General features: G+C 41.2%; 1 pseudogene; it reads right to left on the bottom strand.

Moving 5' to 3' along the window:
- LOC139574526 (ecto-NOX disulfide-thiol exchanger 2-like) overlaps positions 1-26,194 on the bottom strand; it is a 395,743-nt pseudogene that overhangs the window by 39,769 nt on the left and 329,780 nt on the right.

Here is a 26,194-nt window from a genome sequence, read left to right as displayed (position 1 = left end):
AAGAAAGTAATACTAAGTGTATGTTGTGTAGTAAGATGTTAGTAGCGCATGTGCCTCACCCTAATAATTTGGTCTATTTACCCCTCTTAATTTCACCTACTGTTCTGACTTGGTGGTGCACATGTAGCCTTTAACCTGTTTTAGAGAAATGTAATCATAGAATATTGTAAGAGGTTTCATTGTCTGCTTATATGCCCCCTTTATTCTACGGTTCTCACTTGGTGTACAGGGAGAACTGTAAGAATGGCCCACTTTCTGAATTCTACTGCTGTACAACATTTGAACTCAGTTTTTCGCAATTCCTGACAATTAATCTGAGTAAATATTCCCTGTTTTAGGTCAGTTAGGATCACCACTTTATTGTAAGAATGTGAAATGCCAGAATAATAGTAGAGAGAATGATTTATTTCAGCTTGTATTTCTTTCATCACATTCCCAGTGGGTCAGAAGTTTACATACACTCAATTAGTATTTGGTAGCATTGCCTATAAATTGTTTAACTTGGGTCAAACGTTTCGGGTAGCCTTCCTCAAGCTTCCCACAATAAGTTGGGTAAATTTTGGCCCATTCCTCCTGACAGAGCTGGTGTAACTGCATCAGGTTTGTTGGCCTCCTTGCTCGCACACACTTATTCAGTTCTGCCCACAAAGTTTCTATAGGATTGAGGTCAAGGCTTTGTGATGGCCACTCCAATACCTTGACTTTGTTGTCCTTAAGCCATTTTGTCACAACTTTGGAAGTATGCTTGGGGTCATTGTCCATTTGGAAGACCCATTTGCGAGCAAGCTTTAACTTCCTGACTGATGTCTTGAGATGTTGCTTCAATATATCCACATAATTGTCCTACCTCATGATGCCATCTATTTTGTGAAGTGCACCAGTCCCTCCTTCAGCAAAGCACCCCCAAAACATGATGCTGCCACCCCCGTGCTTCACGGTTGGGATGGTGTTCTTCGACTTGCAAGTCTCCCCCTTTTTCCTCCAAACATAACAATGGTCAGTATTGCCAAACAGTTCTATTGTTGTTTCATCAGACCAGAGGATATTTCTCCAAAAACTACGATCTTTTTTATAGCGGTTTTGGAGCAGTGGCTTCTTCCTTGCTGAGTGGCCTTTCAGGTTATGTCGATATAGGACTCGTTTTACTGTGGATACAGATACTTTTGTACCAGTGTCCTCCAGCATCTTCATAAGGTCCTTTGCTGTTGATCTGGGATTGATTTGCACACCAAAGTACGTTCATCTCTAGGAGACAGAGCGTCTCCTTCCTGAGCAGTATGACGGCTGTGTGGTCCCATGGTGTTTATACGTGCGTACTATTGTTTGTACAGATGAACGTGGTACCTTCAGGCATTTGAAAATTGTTCCCAAGGATGAACCAGACTTGTGGAGGTCTACAATTTTTTTTCTGAGGTCTTAACTGATTTCTTTTGATTTTCCCATGATGTCAAGCAAAGAGGCACTGAATTTGAAGGTAGGCCTTGAAATACATCCACAGGTACACCTCCACCTCACTCAAATGATGGAAATTAGCCTATAAGAAGCTTCTAAAGCCATGACATCATTTTCTGGAATTTTCCAAGCTGTTTAAAAGCACAGTTAATTAGTGTATGTAAACTTCTGACCCACTGGAATTGCCATACGGTGAATTATAAGTGAAATAATCTGTCTGTAAACATTTGTTGGAAAAATTACTTGTGTCATGCACAAAGTAGATGTCCTAACTGACTTGCCAAAACTATAGTTTGTCAACAAGAAATTTGTGGAGTGGTTGAAAAACTAGTTTTAACCTAAGTGCATGTAAACTTCTGACTTCAACTGTATGTTTTTTACAAAAGGCAGTAAATGAGGCTGAATGAACTGTTTCGCTGCTGATAGCCAGGTGTAGCAGTGGTAAGATGTTGGGAATGCTGTTAGGACAGCTTTATGTAGGCCCTATGTCACGCACGTCATAATAACTGGACCAAAGCGCAGCGTGATCTGGGTTCCACATCTTTTTATTACTAGGTGAAACTCACAGCAAAACAAAACAATAAATCGTAAAACAAAACGTGAAGCTACTATAGTGCTCGCAGGCAACTATACAAAGTCAAGATCCCACAAAGCACAAAGGGGAAATGGCTGCCTAAATATGATCCACAATAAACAGCTGCCTCTGATTGGGAACCATACCAGGCCAACATAGAAATATAAATCACCTAGATGACCCACCCTAGTCACACCCCGACCTAACCAACATAGAGAATAAAAAGCTCTCTATGGTCAGGGCGTGACACCCTAACAGTTTGTGGGCACCGTTTGTCAACGTTATAGTGCAATTAATGTATTGTTTAGTGTTGTGGCTTTTCTGGCATGCATCCCACTTTTTTCCCCCCTACAAAATGTACATGCTAAAATCGACACTGCCTACAGCTAACCTACAGCTAACATATAGCTGACTCTACCTGCTCTAGAAGGGATAAAGCAGTTATAGCTAACCTACAGCTAACATATAGCTGACTCTACCTGCTCTAGAAGGGATAAAGCAGTTAAAGATGCAGACCTTTCTTTCTTCATGAGTTCACTTAGGAGCCAATGTCCCGTTTTCCCTGTGGTGCTACCTTCAATTAATCTTCAAACAAAACGTCATGTAGAGCGATTCTGGCAGAGAGAACACCCAGAATCCTCACCAGCAGTCTCTACCTCACTGAGCAGCCAGAGTGGGCTGGCATGGAGGGAGGGAGCGGAGTACCCCATTAGCTACCTAACTACCTCTGAGACAATCATATGATCATTCTGGCATGACATTCTCCTATTCCTAAGAAATACCAATACACTGGGAAGGAGGAGGTAGCCAGGTTTGGGTAGGTTCTAAATGTAATCTGTTACAGTTACTATTTACCTGTCCAAAATATTTATCAGTAACATAACTTTTGTATTACCCAAACTCAGTAACGTAATCTGATTATATTCATTTACTTCTAGATTACTTTCCCCTTAAGAGGCATTAGAAGAAGACAAAAATGTATGTTACCAATTGAACCACATCTACTGCAAGATAAATCAATGTTAAAGTTTACATAGCTGGCCATATATGGATGTTCAATTTTACTTCATTGATTGGTTATTTAGGCTTCTTCTAACCCATCGCTTTCTACTACATATAATAGTACGATTAAATTATATCTTTACAATGAACACCAAAGTCTATCAGAATTCCATTCATTCCAATAAATGTTATACCCCTTGATCTTCAAGAATAGGACTTGGAGATATGGAAGTATAGATTAGACAAATTGTTTTACCTGAGCATAACCTCAAAACAAAGGACTTATAAGCCAGCCCTACTCTGTTGTTTATGATTTGGTTGTCATGGAGAACTGATTGGGCTCACTGATTCGAGTTGAAAAATAAATGCTTCGCTAATGGAATGGCATGCTTTGAGCACTACTGAAAAGTGCTATTTACATGTGAAAAATGAATGCCATATGCTTGCATTTGCTATGGGCCTATTTACCTTTTTGTTGGTGACACTTTGATATCTTGATAATATGCAGCTGTTTAAAGGGAAAATCCACAGATGAAACCATAACAAAACAGTCGCCCCGCCTCTGTTTTGGTAAAAAACTGAGGGATGGAATCCGCACTGTGCAGTTGTTGCAAGAGCTCATTTTTTACTAGCTGTACACTGGTTTCAAAAACAATGATTGATAGGCAGCTTAAACATCTTGAATTAAAAAATGATTGGGTTCAAATAGACATTTAGATTTGTGAATAGTAATTCACAACAGCCACAATCCGTAAGGCGCTAATAGCTAAATGAGAGAGCAGCAGTGTGATTCACCTCAATGCCAGTGGTGGGCCGTCAGGGCCTGCAAGGCCTTCTCTGCTGGCCTAAACATCATCAGAATATAATTTTCTTTTAAATATATTTTCCCACAAATATGTATTAAATTATTCCCCAGAGTAAGAGTTATACTCTTCATTTCATAGCTTTCCTCTTGGTTGCACTGCTTCCAGCCCCAGGTTGAGATTTGGAGGGCTGGTCTTTACGTTAGATCTTTTATCCAATCATATTCAGCCATCATGTGTTGCCAGGGGTCTAAAATCTGCCCTCAGGCCTTCAGAATCAACAGTGCGGGCGCTTGTAGCTTAAAGTGAATGGAAATTAAAATTTTGTGTCAACCAATCAGCTTTAGAGTTGGCTATTGTACGCCTGCTGGCTGGCTCCAGTGTTACACAGGAGCCAGCTAGCAGGCGTAGGGCGTCCACGTCTTTTGATTGGATTACCAATATTGAGAGGCAGGTCCTATGGGCAGGTCTATGCAGATCTAGGAAACTAAATTTGATAAACGAATTAATTCGCGTTCTACTGTTTTTTGAACCCACAATGGCGGAAGGAGGAGAAGATATCGATTTGGTCGAGGATATAATTATAACGCCATTCTCAAGACGAACTTTTCAAGAAAAGTTAGACATTGTAAGGAGAGGTCGCCCGACGCCACAAAGCCTGTCACAGGCGGGAAAGGGGTTCGTTCGTTCGCCACTTTCAAAGTTTCAACTATGAGCGCTGTCAATGGCTCACAGGCTCCGAGAAGCACTGCAAACTGTACTGCTGGGAATGCCTATTATTTGCAAGTGATCGATTTGGTGTTTGGAGCCACACTGGCTTTGCAAACTTGAGTTGTCTAACCAAGGCAGCAACGAGACACCAAAGTACGGCTGGGCACTTAGAAGCAATGGTGCTTTTGAAAACGTTTGGGGACACCAGAGTGGAGCTACAGCTCTCACTCGTCCTGCGTTATGTGACGGACACGGGAGTCAAGGAGCGATTTATCCGGTTTGAAGATGTGACAAGCGGCAAGCGAGCTGATGACATTGCCGCTCTTATTTTCCGTTTCTTGGAGGAAAATGAATGTAGTCTGGATAAAGTTGTGGCACAGTGTTTTGATGGCGCAGCAGTCATGGCATCTGGACTCAATGGGGTGCAGGCTAAAGTTAAGGAGAGGGCACCGATGGCCTTATTCATTCACTGCTATGCACATCGACTAAATTTAGTACTGACTCAAGGAGCCTCAAAGCTTAAAGAATGCAAGGTCTTCTTTGCCAACCTCAATGGCCTTGCAGCATTTTTCTCACGATCCCCTAAGCGCACGCAACTGTCTAATAATCAGTCTTTGGTGAGTAGGCATACAATGCATGTTATTTTTTATTAAATGTGTATGTATGTTTCGCATTTTATTTCGTTAATATTAAATAGCCTATATATTAACAAAATAAAATGGCAAATAGCCTATGTTGCAAATTATTTGTTTTCTTTTATTTTCAGTGAATAGTTATGTGTCTTTATCATCACGGTGAAACTGCTTTGGGTGCGACAATGCGCTGTTTAGTGAACACACTGTATTTATTTTTTGGGGGACTTAAAGCTCAAAGTTTGTGGACCAGAAATGGATAGAAGAAGAATATTAATATAACTCTGTTGCACTCGACTATGTTCTTGCGTATTAGTTGAACTGTACTGTATTGTACTCTTCCCCTGCAATTCTCTGAAAAAAATGTCAATTTCAAGGTGACGCAACGCCTGGTTATACTGCGTTTCTGTCTAAATGTATAGTGTCTAGAGCCATGGCATCTAAATGATGGTAATAACAGGTGGATTAATTCGGGTGGGACTGTGTAGGACCTCACTGAAGGCCCAGGCGCCAGGCCCACGGCACGCTACTGCTCAATGCGCTATGAAGATATCAATAATAAGTGATATCCGTACCGCTGTAGACTACACCACTGCTGTTATCCTTACCTCTAAGCGTATATTCAAGTTGGATAATCTTTGGATGCCGACAGCAGTCGCACCATTGGAAGACATTGCTTGGACTGTAGACTACAAAAGCCTATTCCTGCTCTTTTCCCGTCATCCATCAAACTCATTTGGTGTGTCATCATATTGGTCTCTGACTTCTGGTCAGACTCGCTCAGGTGGAACAAACTTAAACTTGCGCATTTTTCAATGCTGATTTGAATGTCATTGAGAAGACAGGGAAGTGTCAAAGATTTTTTTTTCGTAAACCTCCTTTCTGAATTTAAAAGTAATCCGCGAAGTAATCATCTGTTTTTTCAAAAGTATCTGTAATCTGATTACAATATTTTTGCTGGTAATGTATCGGATTACAGTTTTTTTGTGTTTTTTTTGTAATCCCTTACATGTAACAGATTACATGTAATCTTAACATGTAATCTGTTACTCCCCAACCCTGAAGGTAGCCTAGTGGTTAAAAGTGTTGGGCCAGTATCCGAAAAGTGACTGGTTTTAATCGTCGAGCTGACTGGGTGAAACATTTGTCGAAGTGCGATTGAGCAAGGCACTTAACCCTAATTGCTCCAGTAAGTTGCTCTGGATAAGAGCTTCTGCTTAATGATTTAAATGTCAAATGAAGATATCCAGTCCTGGCAACATATTAGGTAGTACAGCAAACTACCTTGTATACATGTGTGCAGAGACACACACATTGCTGTTTGGTCTCATGGCTAAAAGGCTACCCCTTAACTCCTCTTCCTCGTATCTCTGTAGCTTTCTTACTTACTTACTTACTTTATTGTCCCCATGGGGAAATTTTGTTGCAGTGTCATGTACACATTTAAAGTGGCGTTAAATACAAAACAAGATTGACAATACAACTTTCAATAACAGTCACGCACCAATAAATAAAATACAATTTAAAATTTAAAATTTAAAAAAGACTAGCCTGCTGACCTTACATTTGCCCGAGCTATTTAAGAGGGATATCACACCTGGCACAAATGATTGTCTCGTTCTATTTTTCCTGCTGAGGGGTGCCCTATACCTGCGCCCAGAGGGGAGTAATTCAAAGTCCAGGTACAGTTCTTTGGCTTCATGAAAGCTTTCTGCTTTCATGAAGCCAAAGAAATCCAGAACCACTTGCCCCCCAGCAAATACTGTAAAACCCAACAAGAAACACTGATAAACAGAGCGAGAGAGAGAGAGGAGTGAGCACAATCTTTGTATCTCCTCGTTGGTAGGCACTAGGCAGCCAGAAGGCTGTGGTGATTAGAAACAGTAGAGGTGCTGAAGGCCTCAGTCAACCAGCAAATTAAAACGTGTGAACCCGCCCAGACAATAATTAGATGGGAGGAGGAGGAGAACATGGGCACCAAGCAGGGATCTCCTTTTTAGGTAGCTTCACTTTCTCTAGTAATGTTCTACAGAGTATAGACCCAGATACTAATTAGCAAGGCCACTCTCTGAGTGGACAGGGCTGGGGGACTTTTCTCCTCTATACTGTTAGGTTTTTATAACGTTATAGTGATGTTATAGCAATGTTATAGTGATTTTATAGAAATGTTATAGTGAAGTTGTAGTAATGGTATAGTGATGTTATAGTAACGTTATACTAATGTTATAAGCCTAGTAACGTTATAGTTATGTTAGGTGAATGTACCCACTAGCTGGGCCTCTCTCTCAGAGTGGACTGGACTGGGGGGATCTACTCCTCTATAGTTAGGTTAGCACAACATTATTATAATGTTGAAGTAAGGTTATTGTAATTTTAGGTGAACTTACCAACTAGCAAGGCCTCTCTCTCAGAGTAAACAGGACTGGAGGGAATCTTCTCTGGGGGCAGACTCTCCTTCTCCTGACTGCAGGAAACCACTTCTAATGCTGTCGCCTCCTACAGGACAAGAGGAGAAAACACTGTTAGACTGTTTGATGCACACACACACACACACACACACACACACACACACACACACACACACACACACACACACACACACACACACACACACACACACACACACACACACACACACACACACACACACACACACACACACAGAGCCCTAGACACATCATACAGGCAGTGGGAGAGAGGAGGAGAGACAAATAAGGCAAAGAGGAAAGAGAAAATACAGAGGGAGCCAAATGGAGGGAGGAAAGAGAGAGAGAGAAAGCTGGCAGTGTTAGCGATGCTAATGATTAAGTTGTTGTTTACTGTGGGCTTCTGACAGGTTGGAGGAGGGAGGGTCGGGTATGTGTAAAAAAAAATATTATAATAATTTAGGGGGTATCAGCTTTAATATTGCAGATAGATTGTGGCTTCCATCAATGTAAATATCTGCATCATTTCCAACCCCCAATTTTTGTTGTTGTAAATATATATATTATTTTAAATATGTTTTTATATTTTCCCCTAACGCTACCACCCCTCCCCTAATTGAAGAAAACGAATGGACAACAATACCAGGTATGTGTGTTTGTCTGTGTGACTGATGTGCGTTTGTGTGGGTGCTGACCCAGGCACAGTGGCAACTCTTACAGGGGTTCACCCGGGGCAATGTTCTTCATTACTGTGTGTGTGTGTGTGTGTGTGTGTGTGTGTGTGTGTGTGTGTGTGTGTGTGTGTGTGTGTGTGTGTGTGTGTGTGTGTGTGCGAGATATGGGACAAGCTCTTGATTTCCTAACCCAGTTGTGTCGGGTTGATTAATCCTGCAACAAATAAAGTCCTCCTGCACTGGATTGGTACTGTATGTAATGATCTGTCATGTCGCTGGAAGAGGAGACAGAGTGAGGAACAGAGAAACAGGGAGAGTGAGGGACAGTGAAACAGAGCGTGAGGAACAGAGAAAGAGAGAGAGGAAGAAACAAAGATATTCACAGAGAAAATAGAAAACTAGAGACAGGGAGAAAAAAAGAGAGATAAGGAGAGAGAATGGAAACAGAGGGAGAGGGAGAGAGAGGGTTGGAGAGGGTCACATCTCTTTTCCACTTATACTGACTTGATCAGCACTCTCCTCGCTCCCTCTGTCATCACGCGGTGAGGTCTCCAGCTAGAGTCAATCATAAAAATGAGAAAAGCCGTCACTGACAATCATGTCACAAAATAAAATAACACAAAATAACAAACGTGAAAACGAAAGCGCACAGTTCTGTCAGGCAGAAACACTAAACAGAAAACAAGATCCCACAACTGATGGTGGGAAAAAGGGCTGCCTAAGTATGATCCCCAATCTGAGACAACGATAGACAGCTGCCTCTGATTGGGAACCATACCCGGCCAACAAAGAAATATACAAACTAGAATGCCCACCCCAAATCACACCCTGACCTAAACAAATAGAGAAATAAAAAGGCTCTCTCCCCCCCCCCCCCCAAAGGTGCGGGCTCCGGCAGCAAAACCTGACTCTATAGGGGAGGGTCAGGGTGGGCATCTATCCTCGGTGGCGGCTCCGGTGCGGGACGCAGACCCCACTCTGCTTGAGGCTCCCCCCACTACGATGGCGCCTCTGGTTTAGGAATCGTCGCCGGGACCTCCGGACCGTAGATCGTCGCCAGAGGAACCCTCGCTGAAGGCTCTGGACTGGGAACCCTCGCTGTAGGCTCTGGACTGGGAACCCTCGCTGAAGGCTCTGGACTGGGAACCCTCGCTGAAGGCTCTGGACTGGGAACCCTCGCTGAAGGCTCTGGACTGGGAACCCTCGCTGAAGGCTCCGGACTGGGAACCCTCACTGAAGGCTCCGGACTGGGAACCCTCGCTGAAGGCTCTGGACTGGGAACCCTCGCTGAAGGCTCCGGACTGCCGACCGTCGCTGGAGGCTCCGGACTGCCGACCGTCGCTGGAGGCTCCGGACTGCCGACCGTCGCTGGAGGCTCCGGACTGCCGACCGTCGCTGGAGGCTCCGGACCGGGGACCGTAGCTGGAGGCTCCGGACCGGGGACCGTAGCTGGAGCCTCCAGACCGGGGACCGTCGCTGCAGGCTCCCTGCCATGGATCGTCTCTACAGGCTCCGGGCCATGGATCGTCACTGGAGGCTTTGTGCCATGGATTATCACTACAGGCTCCGGTCCATGGATCATCACTGGAGGCTCCGGGCCATGGATCATCACTGGAGGCTTCGTGCGTGGAGCCGGAACAGGTCTCACCGGACTGAGGAGACGTACTGGAAGCCTGGTACGTGGAGCTGCCACAACGCATCCTGGCTGGATACCCACTTTAGCTCGGTGAGTGTGGAGAGCTGGCACAGGACGCACTGGGCTAAGAAGGCGCACTGGAGGCATATTACGTATTGCCGGCGCAGGATATACTGGGCCGTGGAGGCGCACTGGAGGTCTGGAGCGTAGAGCTGGCACAACGCGTCCTGGCTGAATACCCCCTGTAGCACGACAAGTGCGGGGAGCTGGGAAAGGCCGCACTGGGTTGTGCTGGCGAACTGGGGATACCGTGCGCAGAGCTGGCGCAGGATATCCTGGGCCAAAGAGACGCACCGGAGACCAGGAGCGCTGAGCCGTCACAATCCGTCCTGGCTGAGTGCCCACTCTAGCACGGCAACTGCGGGGAGCTTGCACAGAGCGCACCGGGCTGTGGATGTTCGCTGAAGGCTTGGTGCGCAGAACCGGAAAACATGGCACTTGAACCGTGACCAACTCCTCATTGTATTTACAGGGAGTTGGTTCTCGTTCACCCCTTAGTTCAGTTCGTTTCGCTCGCTCCGCTCGCCAACCTGTGTGAACCCCCCCAAAACATTTTGGAGGCTGCCTCTCTTGCTTCCGTCCTTGCCGTGACTCCTGGTATCGCCAGCGTTCCTCCCTCGCCCCCCAAAACATTTTGGAAGCTGCCTCTCTTGCTTCCGTCCTTGCCGTGACTCCTGGTATCGCCAGCGTTCCTCCCTCAAACAAAATAACAAACGTCAAAACGAAAGCGCACAGTTCTGTCAGGCAGAAACACTAAACAGAAAACAAGATCCCACAACTGAAGGTGGGAAAAAGGGCTGCCTAAGTATGATCCCCAATCCGAGACAACAATAGACAGCTGCCTCTGATTGGGAACCATACCCGGCCAACAAAGAAATATATGATACCAGAATGCCCACCCCAAATCACACCCTGACCTAACCAAATAGAGAAATAAAAAGGCTCTCTAAGGTCAGGGCGTGACAAAGGGGTTCATCTCTGCGTGTATACATGCTTTAATTACAATATTACCCATGGATCACTGGAAGGGGTTCATCTCTAGGTGTATACATGTTTGAATTACCATATTTACCATGGATCACTGGAAGGGGTTCATCTCTGCGTGTATACATGTTTTAATTACCATGGATCACTGAAAGGGGTTCATATCTACTTGTATACATGTTTTAATTACCATGGATCACTGGAAGGGGTTCATATCTACTTGTATACATGTTTTAATTACCATATTTACCATGGATCACTAGAAGGGGACACATTTCAGTGCCTAGCGGCATTCTAATGTACAGCATCACTATTAAACCAGATATCGACAACCCTGTGATCTCTTTGATTTGAAATGACATGTATTACCCAGCCAGCAGGTCTAAAATTACAAATTAAAAAAGTCAATGAAACAACTAGCCAAGCGGCTACGGGAGGCAGAGAAGAGAAAATGTGTCGAGATTGGAAAAGAAGAAATCAAATATGGACCACGCACCATTTGACTCTCTCATATCCATATTATCTTTATCCAATTAAATAGCTGATTGAACAGGAATCTCATGCTCTTGTCAACCCTCGTTCTGGAATCCTGCTCAGCCAATGTTATACCATAAGCAACATAACCATTAACACTGGCTATAGATGGATTTTAGCCCCTAAAGACATACAATTAACTTAAGTGTTTTCGATATTTGCGGATGTGAGACAAGACAGTTTTGGAGGGGGGATAATAATGAACTGGTTGTAACCAGTGGTGATATACCGGTATAGCTAATGCAAAGATGCTAGTTGTAGCCAGTAATGATATATGGCTAGTATAAAGATGCTAGTTGTAGCCAGTGGTGATATTTTTCACTAGGCAAGTCAGTTAAGAACAAATTCTTATTTACAATGACAGCCTGCCAAAAGGCAAAAGGCCTGGGATTATAAATAAAAATAAATAAAATAAAAATATAGGACAAAACAAACATCACGACAAGAGAGACAACTCAACACTACATAAAGAGAGACCTAAGACGACAACATAGCATGGCAGGAACACATGACAACACAGCATGGTAGCAACACATCTTGATAACAACATGGTAGCAACACAACACGGTAGCAGCACAAAACAGGGTGCAAACATTGTTGGGCACAGACAACAGCACAAAGGGCAAGAAGGTAGAGACAACAATACATCACGCAAAGCAGACACAACTGTCAGTAAGAGTGTCCATGATTGAGTCTTTGAATGAAGAGATTGAGATAAAACTTTACGTTTTTATTTTTTATTATTGAATATCTGAAACATACAATATACTTGCAGTGAAGCCGCTCAACAACTACATCATACCAGTCATCCAACAGACTCTCATTCAGAGTGACACACAGAAGCATCCAGGGTCAATGCACTGCTCAAGGTCATGTTGATAGATCTCCCACTAGGACAAAAAACATGAACCCGAACCCTACAAGATCCCCCCCACAGTTCCCCAATAGCTGTCCCTTAACCATTTGAGACCCCTCCCACAGTCCCCCTCCAAGTAGAAAAATGCAATAAAAATACAATTAATTCCATTCCCCACCCCCAATAAACCCCCCAATGCACCAACAACCAAGAGAATGAACTAAAGAGAAAAAGTAAAAGACAGAAGATAACAGAAAACAGAAAACAACAATGCAAAAATATATATAAATAAACAAAAACAAAATTAAATAAACGTTTATCTTTGACCATCATTCTATCTCCCGCACAGCAACTCCACTCCCACTTGTCTCCAATTCCACATACCAAACCTCAGCTTCCCTCAGCCCATCTCATCTATCTCTGTTGGCCACCCTCTTCGGGTTTCTATGCAACAAATATCTTTCAACTCTGCTGTGATGTTTAACTTACAATTTCAATCTTTCTAATCGAATAGAATCAATTCGAATAGAATCAAGATAAATACTTTTACTAAGAGTATTATTATATTAGTAATTGACTGAACCGGTCTCTCCAGATCTCCTAACAGTACTATTTATAGGGTCCATTTTATATCAATGCTATGCCTTTTCAGCCGTTCAGCCGTTCCTGAACCTGAGACCAGAAACAGGCTACCCGAGAGCAATACCAAAATAAATCTGCAGAGCTTTGATGATTTTATGCCCCAAATATTCAACATTTTGTTGGTGGAAAGAATTCTATATAATAATTTTAGCTGAAAAGGGCAAATCTTGAATCTTGCGTTGTTTTATATATCAACTCATACCATGGAATCGGTACATCAAAAATATTTTCCCAACTATTTTGCAATCTGTATGGCACAGTTGTCAACATCCTGGTCCTCAAATGAAACTGGTATACTTTCCCATTTATGCTATGTTTATTCCTCCGCAAGTTTTGATCCTTTATATTGGGCAGACAGACCTTTCCTACCTCCTCTCGCTGCCAACTGCCTCCTCCATTTTTGGGGTAATGCTGTAATCAATTGGTTGTACTCTTGGATTGAGCAGACCTTCCCATACAATTCTGATAACTCCATGAAGGACATAACTCTACCATTCCAATTTACAAAATCATTTAAGAACAAAATACCCTTTTCAAACATCTTTCCCATAAATACAGGCATTTTATCAACCAGCACATTTTATCAACTCTAATATTTGTTGTAATATTTGTTCTATCTTTTCATGGGGATGAAATTGAAATTGTAGCCAGCTCTGCAATGCTTGTTTGAAAAAAGGAGATACTTTGAAAAAAGTATAATTTTAAATTAATCGAAAATGAGACATGGCAATCTGCACAAATGCAAAAAGGCAATTTTTAAACAATGGATGAGCTTTCTTAGTAATCTACTTGAGAACCATTTAGGGTTCAAGTAAAACGTTTGACTGAGTGAAGCTTTTAGAGAGGAGGTTTAGTGCTTTTATATTTAATAATCTCAACTCACCCAATTCATATTCATTATATAGATAGGCACACTTAATTTTGTCTGGTTTAGCGTCTCAGATAAAGCAAAATATTTTTTGCTTATATGATTTGAAAAACGAATCATCAGGAGTAGTCAGCGCCATAAGTAAGTGAGTAAACTGAGATATGACTAAGGAGTTAATCAGGGCACTTTTTCCATAAATAGACAGGTATTTACCTCTCCATGGTTACAGGATCTTGTCTATTTTTACAAGTTTTCTATTGAAATTCAATGAGGAGAGCTTATTTATATGTTTTGTGATATGAATACCAAGTATGTCTACTTCACCATCAGCCCATTTTATAGGTAAACTGTAGGGTAATGTAAAAGTTGTATTTTTTAAAGATCCAATATGTAATATTGCACACACTAGGTTTTAGTCCAGAGAGTACAGAAAAGTTATCTAGATCTTCAATGAGACATTGCAGGGATATAGCTTGCGGACTTAATGTAAAACTTCAGTCATTGGGCATACATGGACAAATTTGTTTTTATGCCTTGGATTTCTAATCCTCTAATGTTGTTAATGGATCTGATTTTAATAGCTAGCATTTCGATGGCCATAACGAATAGATATGGTGATAGCGGACACCCTTGTTTAACTCCTTTTGACAATTCAAAACTCTCTGAGAAGTAGACGTTATTTACTATTTTACACCTGGGGTTGCTATACATAATTTTTTACCCATTTTTTAAGAGTATTACCCAAATTGAAAAAATCCAGGCATTTATAAATAAAATCCAGTCTTACTTTATCAAATGCCTTTTCAAAATCATCTATAAATACCAGGCCTGGCTTCATAGATGTTTCATAATGTTCTATTATTTCTAGTAGTTGTCATATATTATCTCCAATGTATCATCCATGTAAAAAACCTGTCGGATCAGCATGAACAATACCTTGCAAAACCCTTTTAATTATGAGTGCTATGCACTTCGCTAGTATTTTTGCATCACAACATTGAAGTGTAAGGGGCCTCCAGTTTTTTAGACAGACTGGGTCTGGGTCTTGTTTTAATAATAGAGAAATCAGACCTTCCTGCTGAGTACCTGACAGACTACCATTTCTATAGGAGTAGTTAAAACAATCTAACAATGGAGCTTTTAGTATATCAAAAAAGGCTTGATACACCTCTACTGGTATGCCATCAAGCCCTGGGGTTTTCCCAGACTGAAAGGATTTAATAGCCTCAAAAAGTTATTCCTCTGTAACTTGGCCTTCGTACTGATCTTTCTGTACATTTGTTAATTTTTCAATTTTTGTATTATTTGGAAAGAATTCCTTACCGCAATCTTCATTCAGTGGGAGAGGATGAGACGGAAAAGAGAACATCTGTCTAAAATAATTAGCTTCCTCTTTTAAAATATCATTCTGTCTTCAGTAACGAGTTTCTGCAAAAATTATTTTTGTTAGCGTTCCTGTGTTTGAGATCCAGGAAGAATTCTGTGCATTTTTCTCCATATTCCATCCAGTTTGCTTTATTTTTGTAATAGATTACATTAGATCGTTCTTGAATAGGTTCCTCAAGTTCTTTTTGTGTTTTATCTCTGTAGTATCGTTTTTATTGCTATCTACCTGTACTATTAGTTCATGGATTTCCCTTGTTAGTCTTGTCTCTTTAGCCAGAAACTGCTCTTTTAAAAAAAAAATTCAAAGAATATTTTTTAGAAATATTTAACTTCCACACATTAACAAGTCCAACACAGCAAATGAAAGATAAACATCTTGTGAATCCAGCCAACATGTCCGATTTCTAAAATGTTTTACAGCGAAAACACAATATATATTTATGTTAGTTCACCACAATAGCCAAACACACAATGCTATTTATCCACCGCATAGGTAGCTTTCAAAAAACCGACAAAATATAGATATAATTAGTCACTAACCAAGAAACAACTTCATCAGATGACAGTCTTATAACATGTTACACAATACATTTATGTTTTGTTCAAAAAATGTGCATATTTGAAGTGTAAAATCATAGTTTTACATCACAAATAGCACCGAAGCAGCAAGAATAATTACAGAGAGCAACGTGAAATACCTAAATACTCATCATAAAACATTTATGAAAAATACATGGTGTACAGCAAATGAAAGATAAACATCTTGTGAATCCAGCCAATATTTCAGATTTTTTAAGTGTTTTACAGCGAAAACACAATATAGTATTATATTAGCTTACCACAATAGCCAACCACACAAACGCATTTATCAGCAGCAAAATGTAGCGATTGCAAAAACCAGCAAAAGATATTAAATTATTCACTAACCTTGACAAACTTCATCAGATGACAGTCCTATAACATCATGTTACACAATACATATATGTTTTGTTCGAAAATGTGCATATTTAGCGGTACAAATCGTGGTTTTACAATGTGAATACGTAGCCAAACTGCACAAAATTATCCGGAGATATTTTGAACAGTCACCTAATCTAATCAAAGAACTCATCATAAACTTTACTAAAAAATACATGTTGTACAGCAAATGAAAGATACACTAGTTCTTAATGCAATCGCCGTGTTAGATTTTTAAAAATAACTTTAGTACGACATGCAGCTTACGTTATAGCGAGACAGCGCCTGCAATGAGGGCGGAAAATAGAACTAAATATTTTCCACAGAAATACGAAATAACATCATAAATGGTTCCTACTTTTGCTGAGCTTCCATCAGAATGTTGTACAAGGAGTCCTTTGTCCAGAATAAATCGTTGTTTGGTTTTAGAATGTCCTCTTCGCCTGTCGAATTAGCAACCTTAGCTAGCCAAGTGGCGCAAAGATGTCCATCTTCACCAAACGCAGAGAACGGAAAACACCAAAACTCCCGATAAACGTTCAATAATCTGATAAAACTATATTGAAATAACATACTTTACGATGATATTATCACATGTATCAAATAAAATCAAAGCCGGAGATATTAGCCGTCTATACCGAAAGCTTTTCAGAAGGCAATCTGGGGTTCCTTCCCGCGCCTTGGCAGGCAAAGGAAATTGGGGTCACGTCATTCCAAGAGCTCTTGTTCGACCTCAGATCAAGCTAGACACCCCATTCCACCTTCCACTGCCTGATGACATCTAGTGGATGGCGTATGAAGTGCATGTATATCCATAGATTTCAAGCAATTGAATAGGATGGCCCTGGAACAGAGCCTCGATTTCAGATTTTTCACTTCCTGACAGGAAGTTTGCTGCAAAATGAGTTCTGTTTTACTCACAGATATCATTCAAACGGTTTTAGAAATTTGAGAGTGTTTTCTATCCAATAGTAATAATAATATGCATATTGTACGATCTAGAATAGAGTACAAGGCCATTTAAATTGGGCACGATTTTTTCCCAAAGTGAAAATAGCGCCTCCTACACACTAACAGGTTAACCTTTGATGCAAGAGAGAAAGAGACAAGAAAGTAGTCAAGATGACTAGCTTGATTAAGTCTCCTCCATGTATATCTCACTAGGTCAGGGTTTTTTAGTCTCCAAATATCCTCTATTTCTAATGTGTCCATAATATTTGTGATTTCCTTAAGGGCTCGGTGATGATAGTTTGTAGAGTGATTACCTTTACGGTCCAGTGAGGTACTTAACACTGTGTTATAGTCTCCTACCATAATGATTTGATCATGTGGCTATACTTATTTCACCCCTTACCATAACTAGATACTATTCAGTCTAAATTGACCGTAATTAGTGCTTGTAAAGCTACTGCCATCAGAGGTATTATGACGGTCAAAATCAGATCTTTCAAATGTCTGATATTTTGAATTCAAGAAATAGGTTTCAGCAAAATTTGTTTCATTCCCTTGCCTGTTTGCCTGTGAGCCAATGCCATATATGTTAGAAAATTGAGACAAGATATTATGTGTGTCGTAAATCTGAGTAGGTTGATGTGTATGATATTGGATGTGATTTTGTATGTATAAGAGTAAGACTATAATGTGTGATGTCCAAATAAATAATAACGCTGACAATTTGCATGGTTGAGTGTCTGTGTGTGTAACATGTAGTGCATATAGCCTTAATATTCATGATGATAATTGTAATCCATATCGTATCACCATCATAGTTGCATCATAATTACCCTTAACATCCTTGAAAAACACATCCCAGCCTTTCCTTAGCAATTGACGTTTCACATGATCACGAAAGAGACATTGCATTACTCTAGAGATGGCTTCACTACAGTACAAATGTATTCCGTATAATATGTTATTATTCCCCAATGCCCCTTTTCTGATATCTTCCCGTTGCTTCTTGTAAACATATATAAACTTGTAGACAAATACATAAAAAAGACAGACAAACTATAAACATGTTAAATTATAAAACAGTTCTTGACAATAGAGACAGAGGGAGAGAAGAGAATAGAAAAGAGAAAAAGAGAGAGTGAGAGAAGAGAAGGAGATCAGGTGTGTGTGTATGTATAGTCCGTATGTGTAAGCGAGCATGTATTGAGTACGTGTGTGTTCATATCCACTTCATAGTGTTCAGATATTTTTACAGTTCCCATACTTTCTTTTTTTCGTAACCTGAAGTCCCTGTAGAATTTACATTTACATTTACATTTAAGTCATTTAGCAGACGCTCTTATCCAGAGCGACTTACAAGTTGGTGCATTCACCTTATGATATCCAGTGGAACAACCACTTTACAATAGTGCATCTAACTCTTTTAAGGGGGGGGGTTAGAAGGTTTACTTTATCCTATCCTAGGTATTCCTTAAAGAGGTGGTGTTTCAGGTGTTTCCGGAAGGTGGTGATTGACTCCGCTGACCTGGCGTCGTGGGGGAGTTTGTTCCACCATTGGGGTGCCAGAGCAGCGAACAGTTTTGACTGGGCTGAGCGGGAGCTGTACTTCCTCAGAGGTAGGGAGGCGAGCAGGCCAGAGGTGGATGAACGCAGTGCCCTTGTTTGGGTGTAGGGCCTGATCAGAGCCTGAAGGTACGGAGGTGCCGTTCCCCTCACAGCTCCGTAGGCAAGCACCATGGTCTTGTAGCGGATGCGAGCTTCAACTGGAAGCCAGTGGAGAGAGCGGAGGAGCGGGGTGACGTGAGAGAACTTGGGAAGGTTGAACACCAGACGGGCTGCGGCGTTCTGGATGAGTTGTAGGGGTTTAATGGCACAGGCAGGGAGCCCAGCCAACAGCGAGTTGCAGTAGTCCAGACGGGAGATGACAAGTGCCTGGATTAGGACCTGCGCCGCTTCCTGTGTGAGGCAGGGTCGTACTCTGCGAATGTTGTAGAGCATGAACCTACAGGAACGGGTCACCGCCTTGATGTTAGTTGAGAACGACAGCGTGTTGTCCAGGATCACGCCAAGGTTCTTAGCACTCTGGGAGGAGGACACAATGGAGTTGTCTACCGTGATGGCGAGATCATGGAACGGGCAGTCCTTCCCCGGGAGGAAGAGCAGCTCCGTCTTGCCGAGGTTCAGCTTGAGGTGGTGATCCGTCATCCACACTGATATGTCTGCCAGACATGCAGAGATGCGATTCACCACCTGGTTATCAGAAGGGGGAAAGGAGAAGATTAATTGTGTGTCGTCTGCATAGCAATGATAGGAGAGACCATGTGAGGATATGACAGAGCCAAGTGACTTGGTGTATAGCGAGAATAGGAGAGGGCCTAGAACAGAGCCCTGGGGGACACCAGTGGTGAGAGCACGTGGTGCGGAGACAGATTCTCGCCACGCCACCTGGTAGGAGCGACCTGTCAGGTAGGACGCAATCCAAGCGTGGGCCGCGCCAGAGATGCCCAACTCGGAGAGGTTGGAGAGGAGGATCTGATGGTTCACTGTATCAAAGGCAGCCGATAGGTCTAGAAGGATGAGAGCAGAGGAGAGAGAGTTAGCTTTAGCAGTGCGGAGCGCCTCCGTGACACAGAGAAGTACAGCCATGGTGTTATGGAGCTGTCTCGGAATAGCTGTCCATCTGTCCATCTATAAAGAGTTTGTCAACAATGTTGTCAACCCTTTGTTGCCTTTGTACCGGATACAGTCTCTTACGACGTTCGTTTATCTCCCTTGGAAATTGGTCATTGAGACCGAATTTGGTCCTTTTAAGCTCCCTTCCCCTGCTTTTGATCAGCTCCTTTTGTTGGTAGTGTTCAAATTTTGCGATGGTCTTGGTCTTGTCCCTCCGAGCTCCAAGTCTGTGTACTCGGTGGAAAGCCACCTTATTTATAGTCTCTATTGGAAGTTTCAAGGCGGATTGCATGAAATCTCTAATCACGCCCTCTGGATTATTGGATGCATCCTCTGGAATCCCAGAAAAAATATATATTTTCACGCATGCTACGACTTTGTATGTCTAGTAGCGGCTCATTCATCACCCTGTTTTCCCTGAGTAGACAATCCATGTTGGAATCGTGGATTTTTACCTTGGCTCTGAGTGCCTTGTTTCTCCTTGGATTGTGAGAATTTCACTCTGGCTAAACTCCAAACTCCCCCTCAGCCCTGCTACCTACTCACACAATTTTTCTAGTGTTGCATGAATTCCAGCCAGAGCACTAGACTCTACTTCAACGATAAGTAAATCGTCCTTGTCTGGATGAATCTGTTTTTCTTTTTTTTGTCGGGTTAAAGTTATTTTGTGAGGTAGTCAGATCTTTCCATGATGGAGTATGTTGTTCCTCCATAGCGTAAAGCTGTTGGTACTCGTCGATTTCCCTCAGGATCTCCTTAGTATCCAGGTTGGCTCTTTACTGCAACCAGTTGATTTACGAAAAGATAACAATGAGTCTCTCCCACGACGACAACAGGTGTCTGTAGTACAGCCAGCTAGCACTCGCGGAATCCAACCAAAAAAATGGAACACAAACTTGCAGTCCCAGCTGTAAAGGCTAACCGCGTCGTGGAATACTTAGCAACAAAACTTTAGTTCTGCTTAAAAATGTATTTCATTAAAATGTTTTAATATAATCAACAAACCGAGTGCAGACAGTACAATGTTCTGTTGCACGCTCTGATGATGTATCTGATGACGTATATCCGTGTGCCAAGCTTGTAGCGTCTTTGTTGCAGCTCGTTCCAGTCGCTAGCTGCAGTAAACTGAAATGACAAGAGACCCAGTGATGTGTGTGCTTTGGGGACCTTCAACAGAATGTGACTACCAGAACGGGTGTTGTATGTGGAGGATGAGGGCTGCGGTAGATATCTCAGATAGGGGGGAGTGAGGCCTATGAGGGTTTTATAAATAAGCAACAACCAGTGGGTCTTGCAACGGGTATCCAAAGATAACCAGTTTACAGAATAGTATAGAGTGCAGTGATGTGTCCTATAAGGAACATTGGTGGCAAATCTAATGGCCGAATGGTAAAGAACATCTAGACTCTCGAAAGCACCCTTACCTGCCGATCTATAAATTACATCTCCATAATCTAGCATGGGCAGGAATCAGGGTTAGTTTGGCAGCAGGGGTGAAAGAGGAGCGATTACGATAGAGGAAACCAAGTCTACATTTAACTTTAGCCTGCAGCCTAGATATGATCTGAGAGAAGGACAGTGTACCATCTAGCTATACTCCCAAGTACTTATTTGAGGTGACTACCTCAAGCTCTAAACCCTCAGAGGTAGTAATCAAACCTGTGGGGAGAGGGACATTCTTCTTACCAAACCACATGACCTTTGTTTTGGAGGTGTTTAGAACAAGGTTAACGGCAGAGAAAGCTTGTTGGATACTAAGAACGCTTTGTTGTAGAGCGTTTAACACAAAATCCGGGGAGGGGCCAGTTGACTATAAGACTGTATCATCTGCATATAAATGGATGAGAGAGCTTCCTACTGCCTGAGCTAGTTAGAAAACTAGGCCAAAGACCCCTCAGAAACACCAATACTCCTTAGCTGGCCACAATAATGGAATGGTCTACTGTAAAAGCTTTGGCCAAGTCAATAAAAATAGCAGCACAACATTGCTTAGTATCAAGGGCAATGGTGACATCATGGAGGATCTTTATATGGCTAATGCAAAGATGGTAGTTGTAGCCAGAGGTGATAAATGGCTAATGCAAAGGTACTAGTTGTAGCCAGGGGTAATACCAGTATATGACTAATATAAAGATACTAGTTGTAGCCAGGGGTCATACAGTATATGACTAATATAAAGATACTAGTTGTAGCCAGGGGTAATACAGTATATGACTCATATAAAGATAATAGTTGTAGCCAGGGGTGATTTCTTGACAACTATAAAGATTCTAGATGTAACCACTGGCGATATTTGGCTAATATAAAGATGCTAGTTGTAACCAGTAGTGATATATGAATAATGTAAAGATGCTAGTTGTAACCAGTAGTGATATTTGGCTAATGTAAAGATGCTAGTTGTAACCAGTCGTGATATATGAATAATGTAAAGATGCTAGTTGTAACCAGTAGTGATATTTGGCTAATGTAAAGATGCTAGTTGTAACCAGTCGTGATATTTGGCTAATGTAAAGATGCTAGTTGTAACCAGTAGTGATATTTGGCTAATGTAAAGATGCTAGTTGTAACCAGTAGTGAAATTTGGCTAATGTAAAGATGCTAGTTGTAACCAGTAGTTATATATGAATAATGTAAAGATTCTAGATGTAACCAGTGGCGATATTTGGCTAATGTAAAGATGCTAGTTGTAACCAGTAGTGATATATGAATAATGTAAAGATGCTAGTTGTAACCAGTAGTGATATTTGGCTAATGTAAAGATGCTAGTTGTAACCAGTAGTGATATATGAATAATGTAAAGATGCTAGTTGTAACCAGTGGTAACATATCCCTTATATAAAGGGGTTGCTTGTAGTTGGTGGTTTTTTTTATAGCTAGGCTCTGGGCTGCAGTTCTCATTTTCATTAGTGTACATTGCAGCTGCAGGGAGCCTGGCTGGTGGATAGACTATTAGAGCTCAACACCAGTGGGGTTGAGGAGAGAAAGGAGGACGGAGGACAGGGAGACATTCTAACTGGAGGAGGAGAGGACCAGTAGCCAGACCTGGATGTAAATAACCAGTCTATTTCTCTATAGCTTTTGAAATGACCAGTCTATTTCTCTATAGCTTTTGAAATGACCAGTCTATTTCTCTATAGCTTTTGAAATGACCAGTCTATTTCTCTATAGCTTTTGAAATGACCAGTCTATTTCTCTATAGCTTTTGAAATGACCAGTCTATTTCTCTATAGCTTTTGAAATGACCAGTCTATTTCTCTGTAGCTTTTGAAATGACCAGTCTATTTCTCTATAGCTTTTGAAATGACCAGTCTATTTCTCTATAGCTTTTGAAATGACCAGTCTATTTCTCTATAGCTTTTGAAATGACCAGTCTATTTCTCTATAGCTTTTGAAATGACCAGTCTATTTCTCTGTAGCTTTTGAAATGACCAGTCTATTTCTCTATAGCTTTTGAAATAACCAGTCTATTTCTCTATAGCTTTTGAAATGACCAGTCTATTTCTCTGTAGCTTTTGAAATGACCAGTCTATTTCTCTGTAGCTTTTGAAATAACCAGTCTATTTCTCTATAGCTTTTGAAATGACCAGTCTATTTCTCTATAGCTTTTGAAATGACCAGTCTATTTCTCTGTAGCTTTTGAAATGACCAGTCTATTTCTCTATAGCTTTTGAAATGACCAGTCTATTTCTCTATAGCTTTTGAAATGACCAGTCTATTTCTCTATAGCTTTTGAAATGACCAGTCTATTTCTCTGTAGCTTTTGAAATGACCAGTCTATTTCTCTGTAGCTTTTGAAATGACCAGTCTATTTCTCTATAGCTTTTGAAATAACCAGTCTATTTCTCTGTAGCTTTTGAAATAACCAGTCTATTTCTCTATAGCTTTTGAAATGACCAGTCTATTTCTCTATAGCTTTTGAAATAACCAGTCTATTTCTCTGTAGCTTTTGAAATGACCAGTCTATTTCTCTATAGCTTTTGAAATGACCAGTCTATTTCTCTATAGCTTTTGAAATGACCAGTCTATTTATCTATAGCTTTTGAAATGACCAGTCTATTTCTCTGTAGCTTTTGAAATGACCAGTCTATTTCTCTATAGCTTTTGAAATGACCAGTCTATTTCTCTATAGCTTTTGAAATGACCAGTCTATTTCTCTGTAGCTTTTGAAATGACCAGTCTATTTCTCTATAGCTTTTGAAATGACCAGTCTATTTCTCTATAGCTTTTGAAATGACCAGTCTATTTCTCTGTAGCTTTTGAAATGACCAGTCTATTTCTCTATAGCTTTTGAAATGACCAGTCTATTTCTCTATAGCTTTTGAAATGACCAGTCTATTTCTCTATAGCTTTTGAAATGACCAGTCTATTTCTCTGTAGCTTTTGAAATGACCAGTCTATTTCTCTATAGCTTTTGAAATGACCAGTCTATTTCTCTATAGCTTTTGAAATGACCAGTCTATTTCTCTATAGCTTTTGAAATGACCAGTCTATTTCTCTCTATGGATGGTGATTTAAATGATTGGACTGTCACTCTCTGGCTTTTAAATGACTGCTCTCTCTCAATGGCCTTTTAAATGACTGCTCTCTCTCAATGGCCTTTTAAATGACATGTCTCAGTCAATGTTTGATAGGCAGTTAGCACATCTCTTACCCTCCTGAGGTCCATAAGAGGAGATAAAGGAGAAATGTAAAACTTTTGAAACTGAATAAACTGTCATTAATGTCTACCACAGCCTGGGCTCTGGTAGCTGATTAATTATTTCGGAAACATTTCTCATACATTGAAACTCATTTTAGAACTAGTTTCATTCTTATTACAGCACAAATCAGATATGGTAATTACATTTCAAACCCCAGTGGTCTTTACAGCCAGCCAAACTCATGAACCACACACAGTATTCTCTCTTGACTGAGAGCCTTCATCCCATCCCTCCTCGTTCTCAGAGGGAAACAAAGGAACTAATGGTGAAGAGAACTGGGGTTACAATAAGACAATGAGCGGCAGCTTACTATTGTATCAGGGAACATGAGTACAAGATGGCTGACATTATCTAGCAATGTCTCACACAAGTGTCAGATGCACAAGTACAGTAAAATGCCTTTCTTGCAAGCTTTAACGACAACAATACAGTAATCATTAACAATGTAATACTAAATAAAACAAGGTAAAACAAAAACACACAATGATAGGATGTGTGTGTGTGTGTGTGTGTGTGTGTGTGTGTGTGTGTGTGTGTGTGTGTGTGTGTGTGTGTGTGTGTGTGTGTGTGTGTGTGTTACTGACCTGTGTGTGTGTGTGTGTGTGTGTGTGTGTGTGTGTGTGTGTGTTACTGACCTGTGGTGTGTGTGTGTGTGTGTTACTGACCTGTGGTGTGTGTGTGTGTGTTACTGACCTGTGGTGTGCGTGTTTTCTTCAGACTCTCCAGTCCTTCCTTGAGGCTCTGTACTTGGCTCTCCAGCTGCTGTTTGTCCTCCACACTCTTCTCCAACTCTGCCTCCCTCTGTTTCATTTCTTCACGCATCTTCAGCAGTTGCTGCAAACACAGAGTACATACAGTGAGCCACATACGGTAACTAACCTTTAAGCTTCTGATACAGAGGAGATACATTTAGCTACAGATGCTAACTAACCCTTAAGACAGAGAAAGCACAGTTAGCTACAGATGACACCTAACCCAAGGCACAGTTAGCTACAAATGCGAGCTAATCCTTAAGACAGAGAAGACACAGCTACAGATTCTTGCTTACTACAGGCATATGGCTCATGCTAGTTATTAACCCTTTATCCATCAGCTCCATAGAGGAAACCATATTAACCAGCGATGCTAACCCTTAAGTTTCAGGATTTGCCATCGAGTAAGGAACTTTTAGCTTATAGCTTCTCTATGTAGGTCAGAACCATGTAGAAGCTGAAAAGTCCTTTCTCCTTATCCATTTCAGCTTAAAAAAAACTACATCACAGTCTCAGTTGGGTTTAGGCTGAAATATGCAAGTATTACATGACTCAGAAGTGGAAGAAATTCACAGAACCTGGGCAGACTCAAATCACCTGCTGATAAAATGTTATGGTAATTTGCCAGAGGCTGCCTGATATCACAATTTAGCACAGAGCAATATGAAGTATTCGATTTTCGTCTCTTCCTCCTCATTTTTATATATTTTCATGGTAATGTTGAAACTTGCGTGTTGGAAATGTAATTATCATCTGTCTATTCATATGAGCATGACCGTTGACTACTTGAGGATATTTGATGACCCAGCAGGTGATGGAAGCAACAGACTTCCTGCCTGAGGGTTGTTTAACCAACAGTTTGTTATCTCTGAGGGGGATATTTTATTAGAAAACCCCTCCAGCTGGTATTACTTTGTGTAC

This window comes from Salvelinus alpinus, chromosome 4 (genome assembly GCF_045679555.1).
Source record: "Salvelinus alpinus chromosome 4, SLU_Salpinus.1, whole genome shotgun sequence".
In the NCBI taxonomy this organism is placed as follows: domain Eukaryota; kingdom Metazoa; phylum Chordata; class Actinopteri; order Salmoniformes; family Salmonidae; genus Salvelinus; species Salvelinus alpinus.
Note: the sequence above shows the minus strand (reverse complement) of the source record. Positions and strands in the feature narration are given on the sequence as shown.